Here is a 15,286-nt window from a genome sequence, read left to right as displayed (position 1 = left end):
TCTCAGTCCTTTGGATCTGAGATTAGCATAATTGCTCCTTGGGTTGAACCTGTTGAATATTACTCTTTAGATAGTGTCATTAATGTGAGCAGAAACCTACAGAGGAGGACAGGGCTGGGTCCGCAGCTTCATTAGCTTAACAATCAAGCTTTGACTAGCTTTGAAAAGGCTCATAAAAAAGCAACAAAAAATAGAACCTGCCCACATTACTCTGACACAGAAACATTGCACATGCACTATGTAAAATAATACTGAATGTTCTCGAGAGGAAGCTGATAAAATGTGGGTTGAACAACGTAACCATTTGGTGGATTTGTATCTGGTTGACTGACCGAACCCAAAGAGTGCTCATTAATGGTTCCTCATAATCTTGCCAAAAAATGACAAGTGGGATGCCATAGGGTTCTGTACTGGGCCAGCTGTTGTTCAACATCTTTATAAATGACTTGAATGAAAGAATTGAGGGGATGGTCATCAGATTTGCAGATGACACCAAAGTGGGAGGAATAGGTAATGCCGTGGAAGACAGAATCAGAATTCAAAATGACCTTAACGGATTGGAGAACTGGGCTCAAGCTAACAAAATGAATTTCAATAGGGACAAACAAAAAGTTTTTCACTTAGACAGGAAGAACCATCCAGATGCACAAATATAGGATGGGGGACATCTGGCTTGCTAGCAGTACATGTGAAAAGGATCTAGGGGTCTTGATGGACCACAAGCTTAACATACGTCAACAGTGTGATGTAACAGCAAAAAAAAAAAAAGCTAATGCTATTCTAGGGTTCATCAACAGCAGTATAGTGTCCAGATCAAGGGAAGTAATAGTATAACTTTATTCTGCCTCAGTCAGACCACACTTGGAATACTGTGTCCAATTCTGGGATGTTGACAAGCTGGAAGGTGTGCAAGGAGGGCAACCAAGATGATCAAGGGTCTGGAAACTCAGCCTTATGAGGAGCGCTTGAAGGAGCTGGGTATGTTTAGCCTGGAAAAGAGGAGATTGAGAGGAGATATGATAGCCATCTCTAAATATCTTAAGGGCTGTTAAAAGGAGGAGGGAACATGCTTATTTTCTCCTGCTGTGGAGGGTAGGACTCCAACCAATGTCTTCAAGTTGCAAGAAAAGAGATTCTGACTAATCATTTGGAAAAACTTTATGGCAGTCAGAGCTGGCAGTAAGAGCAGTGGAACAGACTCCCACAAGAGGTGACGGACTCTCCTTCCTTGGAGGTTTTTAACAGAGGTTGGATGGCCATCTGTCAGGGAGGCTTTAGTTGAGATTCCTGCATTAAGGCGGTTGGACTAGATGACCCTTGGGCTCCCTTCCTACTCTTCAGGGCAAGGGGGATATGGAGGAAACGGGTTTGTGCCACACCAATGTTCTGGGGGACAGTTCCCAGCGGAAGGGGTGACAATATAAAGAGTACAGTTTCTCTTAAGGCAGCAGAAGGTCTTTGGGATGCCTGGAGGTACAATAACATTGCAAAAGAGGCGAACTCTGCCAGTGTTGTCCTTGGCTTCTTCCCGGAGGCCAGGAAGGGCTGCCGAAGGCGTCTCTGGCTGCTGTGGTCTGGAACTGAATCATCTGGGGCAATCTTAAAATAGCCCTCCTGTGAGGTTGTGCCTTGCCAGTCAAGGAGTGGATCAATGGTGTGTCTGCAGATTGGAGACTGGAGGGGGCTTTCAACGGGCAAAGGAACCGCTTCTCAAAAAAATCAGGGGGCAGCAAAAACAGCCTTTGCGTATTGCCCTGAAGGCCCAGCTGGCATGGTTTTCAAGTGGATCCTTGAGATCATAGATTCATAGAATTCTAGAGCTGGAAGGATCCCAAAGGGCCATAGAGTCTTTTGCAAAGCAGGAATATCTATATGCCCAGCCCATCGTTTAGCTGCTCCTGCTCAACAGCACTGCCCTAACTCATCAGCTGCCCACCCAAAGAGTACTTTGAGAGACATGATTGGGACCTGCCACAAAATGTTGCAGTGGGTGTTCCTGTTCAGGGTACCAGTCAACCAAATGCCCCCTTTCAATATATGCTATTCTGTCAGTTCTCCCACATGCCCAGTTTTCCATTCTCCCATTCACAAGTGCTTCATAATCAATGACTACTTAGTACACTCAGTCCTCATTGGGCTGTCTGTCTGTCTGTAATTTTATTTATTTTATTTTATTTTATTTGTTAGGCCTTATTATGAATGACAAAGGCATCGTTTTAAAAATGTTGCTGCATTTTGTAACTTCATGTTATTCTTTTCCCCCCGTGAGTCACCTTGAGCATTGTTTCTGACAGAAAGGCAGTACAGTGGTACCTCAGGTTAAGAACTTAATTCGTTCTGGAGGTCCGATCTTAATCTAAAACTGTTCTTAACCTGAGGTACCACTTTAGCTAATGGGGCCTCCCGCTGCCGCCATGCGATTTCTGTTCTCATCCTGAAGCAAAGTTCTTAACCTGAGGTACTATTTCTGGGTTAGCAGAGTCTGTAACCTGAGGAGTCTGTAACCTGAAGAGTCTGTAACCTGAGGTACCACTGTATACTAATCAGTGGTGTTGTTTCCTTTGGAGCATCTATGGGAAGAGGCTGCTGGCCTAAATGGTCCCCCTTTGGCCTGATCCAGCTGCAAGGCTCTTATTTATTATTTACTTATTGCAATCATATCCCACCTTTCCTCCAAGGAGATCAAGGTGGTGCCTGTGATTCCCCTTCCTCGCCATTGCATCATCACAACAACCCTGCAAGGTAGTATATGCCAAGAGAAAGTAACTGTCCCCAAGGTCTCCCAGGTCCTAGTCCCATGCTCTAACTACTGCACCATTCTGCCTCTCTTCTTAGGGTCCTACCGTCTCCTTGGGATGAGGCAGGTGAAAGATCTGAACCGCTCAGGTATTTTATTTTATTTTTTAATAAACATCTATTCAAAAGTAACAATACATCTTTGTCCACTGCTATGGTATCACAGAATGATCACTCCAATCCTCAATCCCGCATCACTGTCATGTTGGCTTGTCGAATACCCTCAATAGGAACCTAACTACCGATCTGGTTTGCTAGACATTTTCAGTCAATATATCCCCTCCACAGACACCTCTGTGATGATGACATTAAAATACACCCTGTTCTTCTTCAATAAAAGAGAAAAAAGGAGACCAAATCAGGTAATTTAACACTGCAAATCTATTGCGGAATAAGCCGTGTTAAAGACTGCACTGCTAAATCAAATCCGCATTGACTATGACTATGACCGGAGCCCGTTTGACTGCCGCGGACCTTACTGCTGATCATTCCACAAAGCCTATCTCTTTGCATACTCAATTCCTCCCGAATTAAGGGGCCACTCGGGGGAAGCCGCGATCCTCAGCGAAGCGCGCTTGCAGAGTGGCGGGGTGGTGGTGGTGGGGAGTTAAGCCCAGTCCAGCTCTTACTACCGAAGCGGCTTCACCCCTGACTCGCGAGAAAGCCTCCCACGCTACCCCAGATCCTAGAAAGCGGCGGAGTGGGCGAATTCGGATTGGCGCGTCGCCTTTTGGGAGCGGAGCCAATTCGGAGCCGCAGCGCGTCCCCCCCCCCCCCACTCCGCTGCGCGGCCTCCTCCTCCTCCAGCCACGCCGAGGTTTCCCGGCAGCGGCAGCCGAGACCTTCTGCAGCGGTGAGTAGCCCAAGCAGGCTTCGATCGGGATACACGTGGCGCCTCCTTCTGCGCTTGCACCCCCCCTCCCTTCCCAGCCCGCATTCTTGAATGGAAGCCCATTTGCCAAGGCTTTCCTCCATCAGCGGCTGGGAATCTCACTTGGTTGCATGGTCTTACCCGGAGTCAGTACTGTCTGCACTGGCCGGCATCAGGGGCTCACCAGGGTGTGTCTTTTCCTAGCCCTAAGTGGAGATGCCAGTGATTGAACCTGGGACCTTATGCATGCAGTTGCTTGACCACTGAGCTATGGCCTTTCCCGTAAAAACAAAGCAAGATTCTAGTCCTCATGATTCTGGCTTCCACAGGAAGCTGCTTCTTTCATAGCTGGGACATTCTACATGCAAGCAGATGCTCCACCACTGAGCTATGGGTCCTGCGTTATCCTGAGTAAGGTCACTGGTCCACCTAGCTCAGCACTTTACGCACTGGTTGGCAGCTGCAGCTCTCCACAGTTTGGTTTTTTTTTTTTTGGGGGGGGGGAGGCAGGGACCCCTCAGCCCTACTGGAGATGCTAGTTAATTTGGGACATATGCTGAGAGTGCAGGGAAGGGAATCGTCCTTATAATCTTATTATATAAGCTACTTTGAAATGCACAAACAATGCCATTTTCCAAAGCCATCCTTTTAAGACTGTCTTGAGTGCATTCTGCTTCCTGCATCTGTAATTGGGAGGTAATGACTAAATTGTGCATCCGAAGCACCGCCTTTTGACCTAAAATGCATTCTATCATCACTGGCAAAAGGGGGTTGCAAGCTGGATCCACATTTCATGTGCCTTTGGAAGAGAGACGTTTGGTGGCCACGGTTGCCAGAGTGGGAGGTGGGACAGCTCTGATGCCCATGGCAGGTGCATGGTCTACCAGTGGGATGTTCTGCACATAAGAGCATAGCTCCAGTGCTCAGAAGCTTTTTCCGAATGCCCATGCATTACCTGGCCATGTTCAAGGTTCTTGTATTAATTAATTGTATTTACAACAGAGTTCAAAGTGGTGTACATCGCCCTCCTGATCTCCATATTAACCTTGTGTGGTAGGCTAGGCTGAGTTGGCAACTGGCCCAATTTCAATCGGTGAACTTCATAGTCGCATGAATATTTGGTCCCCAGACTCCCAGGTTCTAGTCTGAGACACCAACCACAAGACCACACTGGTTCACTATAATATCGTGGTGTATATCATTCCCTTCCTAAGCTTTAAGAGATATATGAAACCTTAATTTACAAGACCCTTAACTACCTGGGTCTGGGATACAGTAAGGACTGCCTGATCCCTCATATCTGTGCCCAGTCAGTGGGGGAGTCACTGCTGATGGTTCCCCGTGGCTCAGATGTACAGCTTGTTTCCACCAGGAGCTGTGTGTTCAGTATCTACAGAGTTGCCGCTTGAATTCCGTTCTGTTATGATCTTATTAAATCAAATCTTTATTTTTATGGTCAATGACCAGCACAGAGCCCCTTATCTGTTTTGGCAGGGTATGATCATCGCACCTGTAATGGAGAGTGCCATTCTGGAATTAATAGGTGCCTGGATTAAAACTGTTACCTTTAAACCTTTGGCAAGAAAGGAAGATAACATCTCAACACTGGCAGAGGAAGAGGAGTGTGGGGGGGGGAGCGCACCACCCCCGGCAGCGTGATCCCAGTGGGGTGCCATCGTGGCTGCCCCCTGCCTGCACTGGGCGCCACACCCCCAGGACATGTGCCATGCCCCTGTGGGCAGTGCACCATGCCCACAGGACGTGAGCCCCGCCCCCTCTTGCTCTCTGCCTGCCCAATGCTGGAGCACAAAGCTCTGCCACTGCATCTCAAGGGAGAAACAAGAGCTGTTTAACTCCTAGGTTTGACTTAGTGGAAGATGTAAGTTGGAAGAGACCATCAGCTGTCTGATCAACTCAGTAACTGGCCCAAGGTCAGCCAGTGAGCTTCATGGCTTAAATAAATAAATTTATTTCACAATGAGGACTAGGAACTTGAAAGAATGCCAGGCTTCCCAGCACAACAGTGTTGCATTCCTCAGTAGACTTGGACCCACCTCCGGTTTCTCCATCTTTAGCTTTGGACTACTGAAGTAGCTGCTTTGGAGGGGCTTTTATTGTTTTCAAGCATCAAAATGTTCTCTCTCCTTCTCTGTTTGTCTCTTAGCCTTGCCGCGCCCCAGAGGTGACAAATCTATACATGCGCATTTTCGCTCTAGCAGCTTGCAATATGGTGAACAGAAGGTGTGTGGCCGTATGTTGCCAACAGTCACTTAATGAGCAGGATGAGTGTTTGTGTGTATGTGAATAGGAAGCTCAATGCAGCTCTGCCGGGTTTCAAATATCTTTATGTTGCTTTTGAGGTTGTGTGGTGTTGCTACTCAGGAAAAAATAATAATAAATATCTGGCATGCTTCCTGATTACATTGCAGTTATCATGCGAAAGGAGAGAGAGGTAACAAGAGCCGTAGAAATTTGAGACCGGAGGCTTCATCCCAGAGCTGGCTGTAGTTCGTATAGTGACTTGGAATCTGAACCGGTGCATCTGCAAGATTTTATTTTCAATGCTTTATTTATTTAAATGCTTGTTGTAGCCCATCCCCTCTCCAAATGTTTCAGAGTGGGGGGCACCTAACAATTAAAACAATACATGCATCCACCTGCAATGTCAGGAGTGGATAAAAAGCAGAAGTAGTTTTAAAAGCCAAGCAATGGTCATTTAAAAATGCAACAGTGAGATTAACCATGACTTTGGAAGCTAGAATAAATAACCAGGTTTTAACCTGGTGCTGGGGAGAATGCAAAGTTGGCACCTGGGGGATCTCTGGACAAGGGCATTTCACTCAGTGGTAGAGCATCTGCTTTTCATGAAGGAGGTCCTGAGTTCAACCCCCAGCATCTCCAAGTAGGGCTGCAGAAAGGCTTCAGCCTGACACATTGGAGAGCCACCGCAGTAGGTGTGGATAGCACTGAAACAGATGAACCAAGCGTCCGACTCCATATAAGGCAGCTTCCTATGCTCCTATTTAAATCAGTCCTTTATTCAGAAGCATGAGATCTAGAATCTTGTACCACGTTCAATTATTGGCATCTCCAGGTAGGACTGGGAATGTCCCTTACCTGAAACCCCAAAGAGCTGCTGCCAGTCAGTGTAGACAATTCTGAGTTAGTTTTTCCACTTTAAGGCATAATATTAATAAAGGCAATCACAAGGCATTTAATTTGTGGTGACAGTGATAATAATAATTGACACATTCATGTTGTGATTCCAGGGGTTGGACTAGATGACGCTTTGGGTCTCTTTGCAATTCTGTACTATTTATGTTGTGCTGTCCATCCCTTGAGCATCTAGGCTTCAAATCGCCTGATGCTGCCAGTTTTGCTTCCTGGCGTTACGAATAAACCAAATCCTGTAATTAGGAAGGGGGAGCAAATCAGCCTTGACTTGTGCTGTTTCTGGTGACTTTCATGCTCTGGCCACATGATCTCAGAGGCAGGGCAGGTTTTAAAATAGAACCAAATCACTTTGCATCTTCTCTCTCTTTTGGCATCAAGTCAGTTGATGCACTGTGGGCAGCAGGCAGGTCAGGACCTTGTCTCTGCCTGCCTGGTTCTGCCAAAACCAAAATGAAACATTGCACCAGAGGAAATCTAAAATTCTGTGACCTGCATAGAAAACGACGCGGCATGATTCTGCAAATGTGCAGAAAGTGAGAAGTTTTATTCCTGATTCTCAGCCACCTCTACCTCTGTATGTGGCAAAAGCAGAATAGGATGGTCTCCAAGGGTGGCTAGACTTTTTTTTTTTACCCCAGACCAAGTCTTCAGGGGTGAGTGGCAGTGTGGTGTAATGGTTACCGTGTCTGATTATGACCTGGGAGACCAGGGTTCAAATCCTCCCCCTTGGCCATGAAGTTCATTGTGTGACCTTGGGCCACAGTCATCGCCTCTCAACCTGACCTACTTCACAGGTTTGTTGTGAGGATGAAATGGGGAGTGGGGAGAATCATGTATGCCACATCAAACTCCTTGGAAGGAAGATGGGGTGTGAATGCAAAAAATAAAATAAGAAAAAAGCCCTGCTTGATCCAGCCTAGCATCCTCTTCTCACAGTGGCCCACCAGATGCCCCAGTGGGAAGCTCACAAGCAGGATTCAAGCACAAGAGTTCTCTCCCCTCCTGGTTCCCAGCAATAAGTATTCAGAAGCATTAATGCCTCTGACTGTGAAGGTAGAGCATAGCCATTGTGGCTAGTAGTCATCTTTCCCCACATTGCCCTTGTGTTTTCAAGCACATATATATTGGCAGCCCTAAGAACTGGGAGAGGGACGCGGGTGGCGTTGTGGTCTAAACCACAGAGCCTAGCTTACCGATCAGAAGGTCAGTGGTTTGAATTCCTGCGACGGGGTGCGCTCCCGTTGCTTGGTCCCTGCTCCTGCCAACCTAGAAATTTGAAAGTACATCAAGGTGCAAGTAGATAAATAGGTACTGCTCCGGCGGGAAGGTAAACGGTGTTTCTGTGTGCTGCTCTGGTTCATCAGAAGCGGCTTAATCATGCTGGCCACATGACCCAGAAGCTGTACGCTGGCTCCCTCAGCCAGTAAAGTGAGATGAGCGCCACAACCTCAGAGTAGGTCACGACTAGACCTAACGGTCAGGGGTCCTTTTACCTTTATGCAAAGCAGATACTTTATCACTCACCTACAACACTTCTGTAAAATTAATATCTTAGTCTTCATGGCTCTGAATAAGGGGCTTATTTAAACAAAAACATATCCTGAATCAATCTGTTGGTCCATCTGGCAGGCAGCTTCCTCTCTTGGGTTTCAGGCGAGATCGAACCTGGGACCTTCTGTAGGATAAAGCAGATACTTTACTGCTGGGCTACCCTTAAAGTAAGATTCTGATTGGAAGGCTGGTTTAAATCAGAACACAGGAAGCTGTCCTTTTCTGAATCAGACCATTGGTATTGCCCACACTGACTGGCAGCATCTCTCCAGAGTTTCCTAACTCTGCCTGGAGATGCCAATGGGATTGGGACTTCAGGCCTTCTGCATGCAGAACATGTGCTTTACCTCTGATTACCTGTCTCTCTCTTTCTCTCTCTCGCTTTCCCTGCCTCAGCCTGTTTAAATCCATTCCCTACTCCGGAGACATGTTGACAAATACGGGTGCTCTGTTTTTAAGCACTGATGCTTTAATGAGCTTGTTTTCAGAAGACTGGCTAATAGCAGATTATGTATTTTTCAAATGGCTGCTGAAGGGAATATGTCCCTGGATGATTGATTGTGAGGCCTCTTTTCCTTAGGAAAGGAATCACTCTGTAAGGGTAATATGAACCAATCCTCTCCCCTTTTTGAAGAAACCAACACAGTCTTGCAATTTACGGGAATGTGATTGTGTTGCATGAAGAGATGACTGTTATCTTTCTTAAGGGGATGAATGATTGCTAGACTGAGCTGAGATTCACCTGCCCTATCTTTGTTTGGCTCTCAGTTGCCATGCTATCTTCGAATAAGGCCTCCAAGCTAATATCTACCCTCCCCTCGACTACCTTTGTTTGGCTCTCAGTTGCCATCGTAAATTTTAAACTAGTCCTCTGAGCCAAGGCATAGTAAATTTTAAACTAGTCCTCTGAGCCATTAGCATGGCAACTAAAGGCCAAGCAAGGGCATCTCAAAGGAGATACCCTTGCTTGGCCTTTAGTTGCCATGCTAATTTGTAATTGGCCTTTTTGAGCTGAGATCTACCCTTCCTTTGGATACCTTTGTTTGGCCTTCACTTGCCATACTCATTTGAACTGGGCCACCGAGTGAAGAGTCACCCTCTTTTGAGATGGCTTCATTTGTCCCTCAGTTGTCTCACTAAATTTTAATTAGACCTCCGGGTAGGCTTGCCACTTTGGTCGGGCAAAATACAGGACAGTTCGGACAAAATAAAGGACAGGTTGGGTTGGGGACTGGGGAGGGGTACACACACTTCCCTGACACCAAATTCATGGCAACCCTACTTCCTGCCCTTGAGATGCCTTCATTTGGCCCTCAGTTGCCATACTAATTTTCATTCAGAGTGGCAGGTAACTTTCAATTTGGCAGCAAAAAATAAAGGATTGGCTATTTGTAGCTGGGTGCAGTCCTTGGCAGAAAAAAAGTTAAAAGGCTCTTCGCTCCTACAGTAGAGAGCCGCCACACACACACGCTTCTTGGTAACAATAGGAACCGCTGCTGCCTTTGCAAAGTTGCAGGATCGCCTTTGTGTCTCTTTCCAGAGATGCCTTTTGGACTCTTTGCTGGGTGCTAATAATTTGAGGAGAAGCTCTGTGTCAGAGCAGCCCAGATGTAGCAGGTGAGAAGCATGCCTTTATATAACCTGCTGGCTATGGAATTGGCAGGGGTGTAGCAAAACAGAAATGTTTTTATGTTTAACGTATATTTATAATAAAAACCTATTGAAGTAGAATAACAGATTCCAAATAAAATAAAATAAAAGTAGGATACCTAGAACCAAACATATAGGAACAAATTTCCATACCAAAACCAAGCATAATAAATTAACACCACAAGGTTCCAAGTAACACAAATGGGTTTATGTTATCCTGTATGTTTTTATTCTTGTACATTATGGTTGTATTTTGTGAGGCAGCGTAGAGTGGAACTATGGAACTTGCTCCCACAGGGGCCAGTGATGGCCACTAACTTATATGGACTGGCCAAATTCATGGAGGAGAGAGCTATCAGTGGCTATTGGCCACATTGGCTATGCTCTGCCAGCAACTGTCATGCTTCTGAATGTCTGTTGCTGGACACTCCAGGAGGGGAGAGTGCTCTTGTGCTTGAATCCTGCTTGCTGGTTTCCCACAGGCATCTGCTTGACCACTGTGAGAACAGGATGCTGCACTAGATGGGCCTTTGACATGATCCAGCAGGCTCTTTTTACCTCCTTATGACCTGAGTTCAACAGCACTCCTCCCCACTTGCTGTTCCCAGCAATTGGTATCCAGATGCATTGCTGCCTCTGACTGTGGAGGCAGTGCATGACCATCGTGGCCAGTATAGCCAAACATTTCCTGACTACACCACCTGCACAGTGGTTTGCTTTCGGCATTTCCCTCTCTCTTCCAGGGCCACAACCTTCAATGGGAAGGGGTGATGAAAAGACCACCTGTGTCCCAAGGCCTTCTCATAGTCCCTTTGCTATACGTTGAAGGTTGTGTGTGGCAGTATTGTTTGTACCCACATGAACAAGAAGGAAGGGGTTGTGGTCAGTGGGCTTTTTAAGGCTTGGCAACTTCTCTGTCACATTGTGAACCTTTGCAATGAAAGACAACATACTGTTACCTCTGCACAGCACTGCCTCTGTGCCCCTCAGTAGGGAGTCAGCTATCACCACCACGGCACCTTCCACAGCCACCTTGGTGTGTTCTGAGGTCTGCAACAGCTCCTCTCTCCTAAATGATAAGAAGCCCCCAAAGATGCAGTCTTTTTCTCACATAACACTCCCCCTTTTGTGCATCAAGCATCAAATTAGCAATGCAGTAGTGAAATCATGAAATGATTTGGACCTCTAGTCCTTGAGTTTGCCCTAATCAAAGTTTAATTTCATCCAGGGCCCACCTGAAAATCTGATTTGATCAGCTCGGTTCTTGAAAACAAAACATTCAGCTATGTTTTCTAGCTGATCTCATTGCTACTTCAATTCCTTCTCAGAAAAAAATCAGTCCCCAATCTGTAGATTAAAAAAACACACGCAGGCAGTCCTCTCTAGCAGTTTTTATTTTGTTTATGACAATGTCAGGTTCACATCGCTAGAAATTATTCATTATCATTTTATTTCATGAAATATACCGGTATACATTGCTTGGTTTTAAAGAAAACCCTCAAAGCAATGTACAGAAAATATAAAACAATAAAACTGTCCATAAGAAAGATTAATAAGAATAATTTAAGACTTTCAAAAAGTTAAAATAACAATTCACTAAAACAGATTAAAACTCGCCTCAGGTTTCTAAACATCGGGGTAGGCTTGTCTAACCAAAAAGGCTTTTAGCAGGTGCCAAATTGAGTTGAGTGAAGGCGCCTGCCTGATATCAATAGGCAGGGCGTTTCAAAGTGCAGGTGCCGCAACACTAAAGATCAAGTTCTTACAAATACTGTATGAAATGGGTTTTATGTGAAATCTGTAATTGTGCAGTTGCACAGATCAAAATGGTTGAGTGGACATTTATAGGATAAGGCAATCTCGTAGGTAAACCAGTCCCAAGTTGTTAAGGGATTTATACAACAACAACAACAACAACAACAACAACAACAACAACAGCAGCAGCAGCAGCAGCAGCAGCAACAACAACAACACAACAACAGCAGCAACAACAACAACAACAACACCTTGAACTTGGCCTGGGAGCAAATTGGCAGCCATTGCAGATCTCTGAACACAGGTGTTAGATGATGACAGCCTGTAAGCAACCAGGCTGTAGCATTCTGCACTAACTGAAGCTTGCTGAAAAAGCGCGAGGGAAGCCCCACACAGAGTGTGTTGCAGTAGTCCAAATTAGTTGGCAGAGGTTAGGGGAGAGTCTTGTCACTGTTGCTTCAAAAAAAGAAAGAGAGTGATATTTGTGGTTTAAGAATACAATTAAAATAAAAGGTAAAGGTAAAGGTACCCCTGCCCATACGGGCCAGTCTTGCCAGACTCTGGGGTTGTGCGCCCATCTCACTCAAGAGGCCAGGGGCCAGCGCTGTCCGGAGACACTTCCGGGTCACATGGCCAGCGTGACATCGCTGCTCTGGTGAGCCAGAGCCGCACACGGAAACGCCGTTTACCTTCCCGCTGGTAAGCGGTCCCTATTTATCTACTTGCACCCGGAGGTGCTTTCGAACTGCTAGGTTGGCAGGCGCTGGGACCGAGCAGCGGGAGCGCACCCTGCCGCAGGGATTCGAACCGCCGACCTTTCGATCGGCAAGTCCTAGGCGCTGAGGCTTTAACCCACAGCGCCACCGCAATTAAAATAAATTGAAATATCCATGATTTAAATTATGCATTGTTTATTTATTTCCTAAAATTTTATACTGCTTAATTGTAAACAAACAAACCATTGGTTTAAAACTTCAACTGAGGATGGAGTCTGCCCATTGTGTCTCTGTAAGATTTTTCTGAATTGCATCCAGCCAAATTCTGCTCAGAGTAGACTCGCTGGCATTAATGAACCAGTAGCTTCAGTGAGTATTGTCTGACTAGGACTTATATTGGATTTCAATAATTAATTCTAAGGTAAACTGTAAATTAACCTGAAACAGATACAAGTGACAAGAAAGGAGATTCCAACTAAACGCTAGGAAGAACTTTCTGAGAATGAGAGCTTTTCTGCATTGAGATGAACGACCTCAGAAAGTGATGGACTCTTTCATTGGACGTTTTTATACAAAGGTTGGTTGACTAGGGATTCTTTAGCTGTGATTCCTGCTTTGCAGGGGGTTGGACTAGATGATTCTGGAATCCCTTCCAACTCTGCAGCTCTATGATTCTATGAAATTTAGACATGAAGCAAAAAGGGGAGGCGAAAAACCAGCCCACTCCCCCACGCCCTCCTGTCTTGTACTCTCTACAAATACCTGAGGAACGAGATCATCACCCCACTCGTACTAACCATCCCAGGGCGCTCAACCACTGCCAAGATGTCCTTTCTTCTAACAGATCAAAATGAGCAGATAACAGCAAAGGTTGCTAGGTTCATAGCAGGGGCAATCAGAATAACGGCCACTAACTAATGGCTGATTCAGGACTTTAAATGGTGCTCTTATATCAAATTTCCTTTTCTGCGTGTACTGTAACGTTTAACTGTTGCTATGGCTATTGGCTAATGCAAATAAAGTTTTATCTATCTACCAGCCCACTCCCCCATCGCCCTGGAAAAATTCCTGTAGTTTCAGGTTGCACCTAAGGCTGGGGGCAAGGGGAAAGGTCACACAACAGTGTGGTCACCCCCTTCCAGTGTTCTGAAATATCAAAACCCTGCAGTTACTCCCACAGAGACAGGGAAGCAAGGTTTCGTTTGCATTTTATTTTATTTATTCATTATTGTGTTTGTATTCCACCTTCCCTCAAAGGACCTCAGTGTGACATACAAGGTTCTTACCCTGCCCTGTTTCATCCTTGCGACACTCCTGTGAGGTAGATTAGGCTGAGAAGCAGAGACTGGCCCAAGGTTGCCCAAAGAGCTTCCTGTCAGAGTGGGGATTTTTAATCTGACATTCAAACCACTATACCACACGGGCTTTTGCCGTTTCAATTGACTTAATAAGAGTATTACAGTGGTACCTCGGGTTAGAGACACTTCAGGTTACAGACGTTTCAGGTTACAGACTCAGCTAACCCAGAAATAGTACCTCAGGTTAAGAACTTTGCTTCAGGATGAGAACAGAAATCATGCAGCAGCAGCAGGAGGCCCCATTAGCTAAAGTGGTGCTTCAGGTTAAGAACAGTTTCAGGTTAAGTACGGACCTCCAGAACAAGTTCTTAACCCGAGGTACCACTGTACTGTAATAAAGATTTTGGAAGTTTTGATGTGTGTGGGGGGGGCAGTTTTCAATTTCGTTGCACTCTGCCTGAGCTCTTGGATCAATTGGGAATAGAGCCAGTGTCGTGAAGCCTTGGTTGGGTCATCGCCTCTCAATCTAACCTACCTCACAGGGTAGTTGTGGGGATTGAACAAGAACTAGGACCAGGGTTCAAATCCCCACTTGGCCATGAAACTCACAGGGTGTGATCTTGGGGGATATTCACTGCCTCTCAGCCTAGCCTACCTCACAGGGTTGCTGTGCGGATTAAATGAGGGGGAAAATATATATGCCATCTTGAGTTCCTTGGAGAAAAAAAGTGGGATATAAATGCAATAAGTAAATAATAATACAAGTGATGTTGGGTCAGGATTCCTAAATAGACAGCAGTTTGGGACAGGCAGTAGGGACCGATTCTTTGGCCAAGCTAAGAGTCTAACATTTCATCCAGGGTGGTGTTAACCTTGCCTCTGTGGAGACTAGACAGATGGCTTTTTGCCAAGACCTGGCAAACAAAAGATGACGATGTGCTTCATTTTGAGAAGGCCTTTCTGCTACCCAGACTTTGCATCAATCCAATCTATACACGGTTCCCCCTTATCTCTCCCGCTCACAGAAAGTTGCCTTTTCTGTTAATTGAGGCGTAGCAGAGTGGCATTAATTGAAAACTGGCTTCTGGAACAAAGGACATGGGGATTTAGCAGGAGGGGTAGATGGCTAGCACACTAAAAGGAAAAGGAAATCATAGCTGCGACAGCAGTGAGCAGGACTGTGGTACTGTGTGTGTGTGTGTGTGTGCCCTGTGGAATTTCGCAACCTGGGTATATATTATGCAATCTGTGCGCTTTGGCATAATCGGAGAGAGGTTGGTTGGGGCAAAGGCAGCGGCACCTCTCCCACAACCCCCTTGGAATGCCTATGCTTCTAAATACCCATTGGTGGAAGCCACCAGGAGGAGCTAGTTGTGGGTTACCACTGCATGGCCACTGTGAGAACAGGATGCTGGACTAGATGGGCCTTTGGCTTGATCCAGCAAGCTCTTCTTCTTCTTTTAAATTATTTTTAT

The 15,286-nt window shown here is 45.9% G+C and overlaps 1 protein-coding gene across 3 annotated transcripts in view; it reads left to right on the top strand.

Annotated features, from left to right (window-relative positions):
- The first annotated feature begins 3,225 nt into the window (after nt 1-3,225).
- The window catches only part of NCS1 (neuronal calcium sensor 1), a 58,301-nt gene continuing 46,240 nt past the window's right edge, over nt 3,226-15,286 (top strand). Inside the window, exons 1-2 of one of the 3 annotated variants that reach the window (XM_083721494.1) lie at nt 3,587-3,649; nt 12,961-13,090. The gene's annotated coding sequence lies outside the window, so the exon portion shown is untranslated. Of the gene's footprint in view, nt 3,650-12,960; nt 13,091-15,286 lie in introns of all 3 variants that reach the window. The other 2 variants (XM_083721492.1, XM_083721495.1) reach the window with 2 other exon arrangements.

The sequence above is a fragment of the Podarcis gaigeae genome (assembly GCF_964106915.1).
Source record: "Podarcis gaigeae genome assembly, chromosome: Z".
Taxonomy (NCBI): Eukaryota; Metazoa; Chordata; class Lepidosauria; order Squamata; family Lacertidae; genus Podarcis; species Podarcis gaigeae.
This window is presented reverse-complemented; position numbering and strand designations above follow the sequence as displayed.